Source organism: Rattus norvegicus, chromosome 7, assembly GCF_021556685.1.
Source record: "Rattus norvegicus strain SHRSP/BbbUtx chromosome 7, alternate assembly SHRSP_T2T, whole genome shotgun sequence".
NCBI lineage: Eukaryota > Metazoa > Chordata > Mammalia > Rodentia > Muridae > Rattus > Rattus norvegicus.
In genome coordinates, this window is record NC_141540.1 from 63,180,965 (window position 1) to 63,186,185 (window position 5,221).

The following is a 5,221-nucleotide window of genomic DNA, read 5'->3' on the forward strand; positions in this document are numbered from 1 at the left end:
CTTGTTTCAGAATTTAAGTAACAGTGAAAGTATGACATGTCTAGTTTACAGTGTGCTTGCTGTGAGATTCCTCAGCTGAGGAGGAGAGGGAGGGGGCCGGTGGAAGTTGTTGCAATAGAAACCGGAACCTCCTGTATTTGGACAGTGGCTGGAATGACTCTATACTAGAGAAGCTGCCGTGTGCCCCATGGTGGCTGATCTTATCTGGCAGTCCTTCCTAGGGGACATCGCTCAGAGGTAGCACATGTGAAGTGGCTAGGTCTGCATCCTCTGAGCTGGATTGCCTGAGCTGAAATCCCAGCTCTGCCACTTTCTGGGTAACTGAACTGTGTTTGCTCCATTACCTGGGGTGCGGATAATCACAGCAACTGTCACATGAGAGCCTTCATCTAAAATGAGTTAATTCCAGGAGAGAGCTGACAGCAATGCCTGGCGGATGGTATACCTCTGACCAATAACTAGTGTTTGGCTTCCGGCGCATCAGGCTATTTACAGACCTCATCAGACAGATTCACTTAAAAGACAACATTATAACATGGAGTTTTACAAAAGAAGGGGGCCACACACACAAACGCTTTGCAGGGAGATGTCTGTTTAGTTAGCAAGCACAAATAAGAATGTAATACACTTTAAAAGGTACATGAAGGTCTATTAAGATGCAGAACCAAAGAACAGAAAGAAAAATAACCGTAACCCCAAAAGGAACAGCCCATACAAGAAACCATTGATAAATATGGCTGCATTAAATTTTAAAGCATTTGTTCTTCAAAAAGGTACCGTTAAAGGAAAGAAAACACATGCTACAGATTAGAAGAAAGAACTTTGCTGGGCTTGTGAGATGGCTCAGTGGATAACGGCGCTTGCCACCAAGGCCAAGGACCTAAGTTCAAGTCCCAGGATACACATGATGGAAGGGGAGAACCCGTTCTTGCAAATTGTCCTCTGACCTGTGACATGTGTGCATCCCATACCATAAATAAATAAATATAATAAAAAGGTCAAAAAGAAGGTATTTGCTATTCACATATATGGTTAAAGACTTCTATCCAGAAAAAGGAAAGAAAGCTCACTGCAACTCAAACAAACAAACAAACGGCCCCCAGACATGAGCACAGAGCTGGGGGTGTGGCTCAGTCGTAGAGTACTTGCTTACCTTGTACATGGTCCTAGGTTGAATCCCAGTACCATAAATGTGACAAGAAAAGAAAAAAAAATGAGCCCAAGGTTTGAAGGACATCTACCAAAGAATATTAATGATGAATAGAAACACGAAAAGATATGACCTTGACAAGGATATGCAAGTTAAAACTCCTATGGGAAAAATCATTCGTTCACTAAAGCTCAGCAGGCTGGCTTTGATCCCCATACTATGAGCACAGCGAGTACGCCCACCTCTGCGGAGAGAATGCAAAATGCTACTTACAGCCGCTTCGTACTGGCCAAGTCACAGTCTGCTGGGGCATTTATTTATTTACTTAGAATGTTTTGTATTTATCCATTGACAATCTCATATATATATAATGTACCTTGATCAAATCCTTCGCACCTTACTCAGGGTCCCCTAATACTTCCTCCTCCCATCTTTCAGGTCCTCCTCCTCCCTCAGCTCCTCCTCCTCCTTTCAGAGTTCACCGAGTCCCGTTTAATGCTGCCTTCACCGGCATAGGTGTGTGGCCATCCACTGGAGCATGGGCAGCCTACAGTGCCACACCCTTCCTTCAGCAGCCATCTGTTGCCAACAGCTCCTCAGCTGGAGGCGGGGCCTCAGGAGCGCAGATCCCGCAGATCCCGTGCAGACAAGAATGTTGACTGGCTTGCTCTTCTGCAGGTTGTCAGTAGGTAGTAGCCACAGCTGCTCTGGGTGCTGAGTGTGACAGCCCTGTTACGTCCAGAAGACTCGTGTTACAACACTCCTCTTCCCTAATGTTCCCTAGCCTTGGAGGTGTGTGTGTGCGTGTGTGTGTGTGTGTGTGTGTGTGTGTGTGTGTGCGCGCGCGCACCAGGGTGTGGTGGGGTAGTGGGAGGTTGGGAAGGTGGGACAATGGGGGAGTGGTGGTGGTGGGGTGGGGTGGGGTGGGCCAGTGATTCAGGTTGGGGGTAGGGGACGGAGGTGGGGAAGGAGGTAGTCACCCGTGCTCTGAACTTAAACTAGCTACAAGTCTCTATGTTAACTGCTGCCCATTGCAAAAAGGAGTTTCACTCACTGAGATTTCAAACACCAATACTCTAGGTGTATAATTATAGATATTTAGAAGGCAGTTTGACAGCTTGTCCGTTTAAGCAAAACAACAGTAGTAGGTTCCATCGTGGGTGTCGAGATCGTTAAAGGTTCATTGTAAACTGGACAGAGAGCAGTGGGTCTCAGCCACCCTGATGCTGCGACCTTACAACACAGTTCTGTATGCTGTGCTAGGCCCCAACCATAAAATGATTCTCGTTGCTCCTTCATAGCTGCACTGTTGCTACTGTTATGGATTGTTGTGTAGACATCGGAGGTGCAGGATACCTGATATCTGACCTCTACGAAAGGGTCGTTTATCCCCAAAGGGGTCTCTACCCACAAGTTCAGAACTGCTGGTGTTGTTGATCATGCCCGTTACCCTAGTACTTAGGAAGCTAAAGGAGGAGAATTTTGAATTTGAGGCTAGCCTGGGGTACACAGAATTCCAAGACAGACTAAAGTACACAGCAAGATCGTATCTAAAGAACACAAACGGGGCTGGGGATTTAGCTCAGTGGTAGAGCGCTTACCTAGGAAGTGCAAGGCCCTGGGTTCGGTCCCCAGCTCCGGAAAAAAAGAACAAAAAAAAAAAAAAAAAAAAAAAAAAGAACACAAACAAACAAAAAAAAAACCTAACCAAATCAAAACACCGAATACTGGAATTGTAGTCCTTAGTGGAACACTGGCTCTTGCGAGTCTGTTCCTTAAAAAAAGTTAAACATAAATTTAGCATATGACCCAGAAATTCATTACTAGATACTCCCACCACAAGAAACATGAAAATATATGCTTGTATAAAATGCTTATAAAAGTCACTATATATAATGGCTATAAAGGGGACATAATCTCAATGCTTGCTGATTAGTTAAACACAGTGTGGTTTTACTTAATGGCATATTATTCGGCAATATAAAGAAATGAATCAGGGTTGGGGATTTGGCTCAGTGGTAGAGCGCTTGCCTAGCAAGAGCAAGGCCCTGGGTTCGGTCCCCAGCTCTGAAAAAAGAAGAGAAAAAAAAAAAAAAAGAAATGAATCTTTCTCTCACACACATGCATGCACGCCCATGTGCACACACACACACACACACACACACACACACGCACACACACGCACACACACACACAGTCAAATCTCAAAAATAGCCCATGAGATCCTGTCTTTAAAAAACAACTAACAAATACAAGACAAAACCAACCAACTAGAAAAGACCCAACCCAACAAAACCAAATTAAAAAAACAAAAACAGGGCTTTGGGGATTTAGCTCAGTGGTAGAACGCTTGCCTAGCAAGCACAAGGCCCTGGGTTTGGTCCTCAGCTCCGGAAAAACAAACAAAAACAAAAAACCCTCCAGACAAAAATCTTGAATTACAATGATGTTTGCAAAAAACGACTACTCTACCTAAACCACTGAGCACATAATACCTGAAACTTACGGTATGTAGATTATGACAATACAACTTTTATCCCCCCACCCCTTCTCCAGGATATCTCACTATATACTCTAGGCTAGCCTCAAACTCTGAGGCCCTTTGTCTTTTAGCTTTCCAAGCACCGAGATTGCAGGCGTTCCCTACCACACACAGCTTCTTTCCTTATTTTATGCCCAACCTCAGATTTCATCTCCATTCTTAGTTAGTTCTTGCTAACTTACCTCCATTGGAGATCTCATCTCCATTCTTGCTAACTTACCTCAGACAGTCACCCCACCAACCCCAATACTCGGGACCAAATCTAAGGCCTTGCATTTGCTATACAGCACATACTCTGAATCGTGAGTGGAGAGTCGCTTATCAGAGCCGATAAATAACTTGTAGTCATAACCTCCTCCCAGACCGGAGGTAAAGTCTTCATGAGCTGTCTCTATTAGCTTGCCTACTCCGATTCTGGTTTGATCTTGCACAGACCCCAGCATTACCAAAAGACGAAAAACTACTTTGCAAGGACATTTCACAGGGATCGATTTCTGTGGCCGCTGGCTAGTAGCTAGGAATTTCTTTGCTCTGTTCTTAGGAAGCCACACAGGAAGAAAACAACTTTCAGGTCGAGCACCACTTCAAAAAGTCTTCGTTTGGTTTAGACTTCCTGTGTTAAAACTATCAAACCTTCTGAAACTGTAGCCGTTTGGGAAGTGTGTTTGTTTTACACCCGCAAGTTTGTAGAAGCTGGCTGGACAGAGCAAGCTGGTCATTTGCATATCCGTCCCTGCAGCCCTCACTCCACACATCCAACAGTGTGTTTGTTCTCGAGAACCTTCTTTGAACTCATTTAGGTATTTAAGAAATACCAATGGGACTGGAGGGGTGGTTCAGCAGCTAAGAGTACTTGTTGCTCTTGTAGACAACTGGAGTTTCATTTCTAGTGCCCAAGTGAGGTGGCTTACAACAATCTGCAAATCCAGTTACAGGGGATCTGAAACCTCTCGTCTCATACCCACATACAGACACGCACACACCAAACATAAAAGTCACATACACATAAAAAGAGACACGGGTTGGCACACACCAAACATAAAAGTCACATACACATAAAAAGAGACACGGGTTGGGGATTTGGCTCAGAGGTAGAGCGCTTGCCTAGCAACCGCAAGGCCCTGGGTTCGGTCCCCGGCTCCGAAAAAAAAGAAAAAAAAAAAAAAGAAAAAGAAAAAAGAGAGACACGGGATAGGGTAATCTGGTCTCCACTCTCACACTGAAGAGTCGTTTTGCAATGATGACACAGGCCAGGCAGCAGAGACACATTTTTTTGCTTTCTGGGTTTCCTCCTTTCGGTCTTGACTCTGTGGCCATACTGGTGATATTATGACTACACGGTACATCTCAAAGTAGAGACCTGGGCTTTCTGTGTATAGACCATGCTGGTCTATACAGACATCTACTTGCCTCTGCCTCCCAAGTGCTGGGATTAGGGGTGTGAGCTATATACCTGTGCATGTCTCTCTCTGTGTGCATGCTAGGGTGACCTGAAGAGGCCAGAGGAAGGCACCTCATTCTGAAGAGGA

The 5,221-nt window shown here is 44.9% G+C and overlaps 1 long non-coding RNA gene across 1 annotated transcript; it reads right to left on the bottom strand.

Moving 5' to 3' along the window:
- Positions 1-1,452: 1,452 nt before the first annotated feature.
- Positions 1,453-4,336, bottom strand: LOC148004696 (uncharacterized). Its single transcript, XR_015624680.1, has 2 exons — positions 3,987-4,336; positions 1,453-1,879 (listed from the first exon to the last, which is right to left on the bottom strand). It is a non-coding gene; the product is annotated as an uncharacterized LOC148004696 (long non-coding RNA).
- Positions 4,337-5,221: the final 885 nt, after the last annotated feature.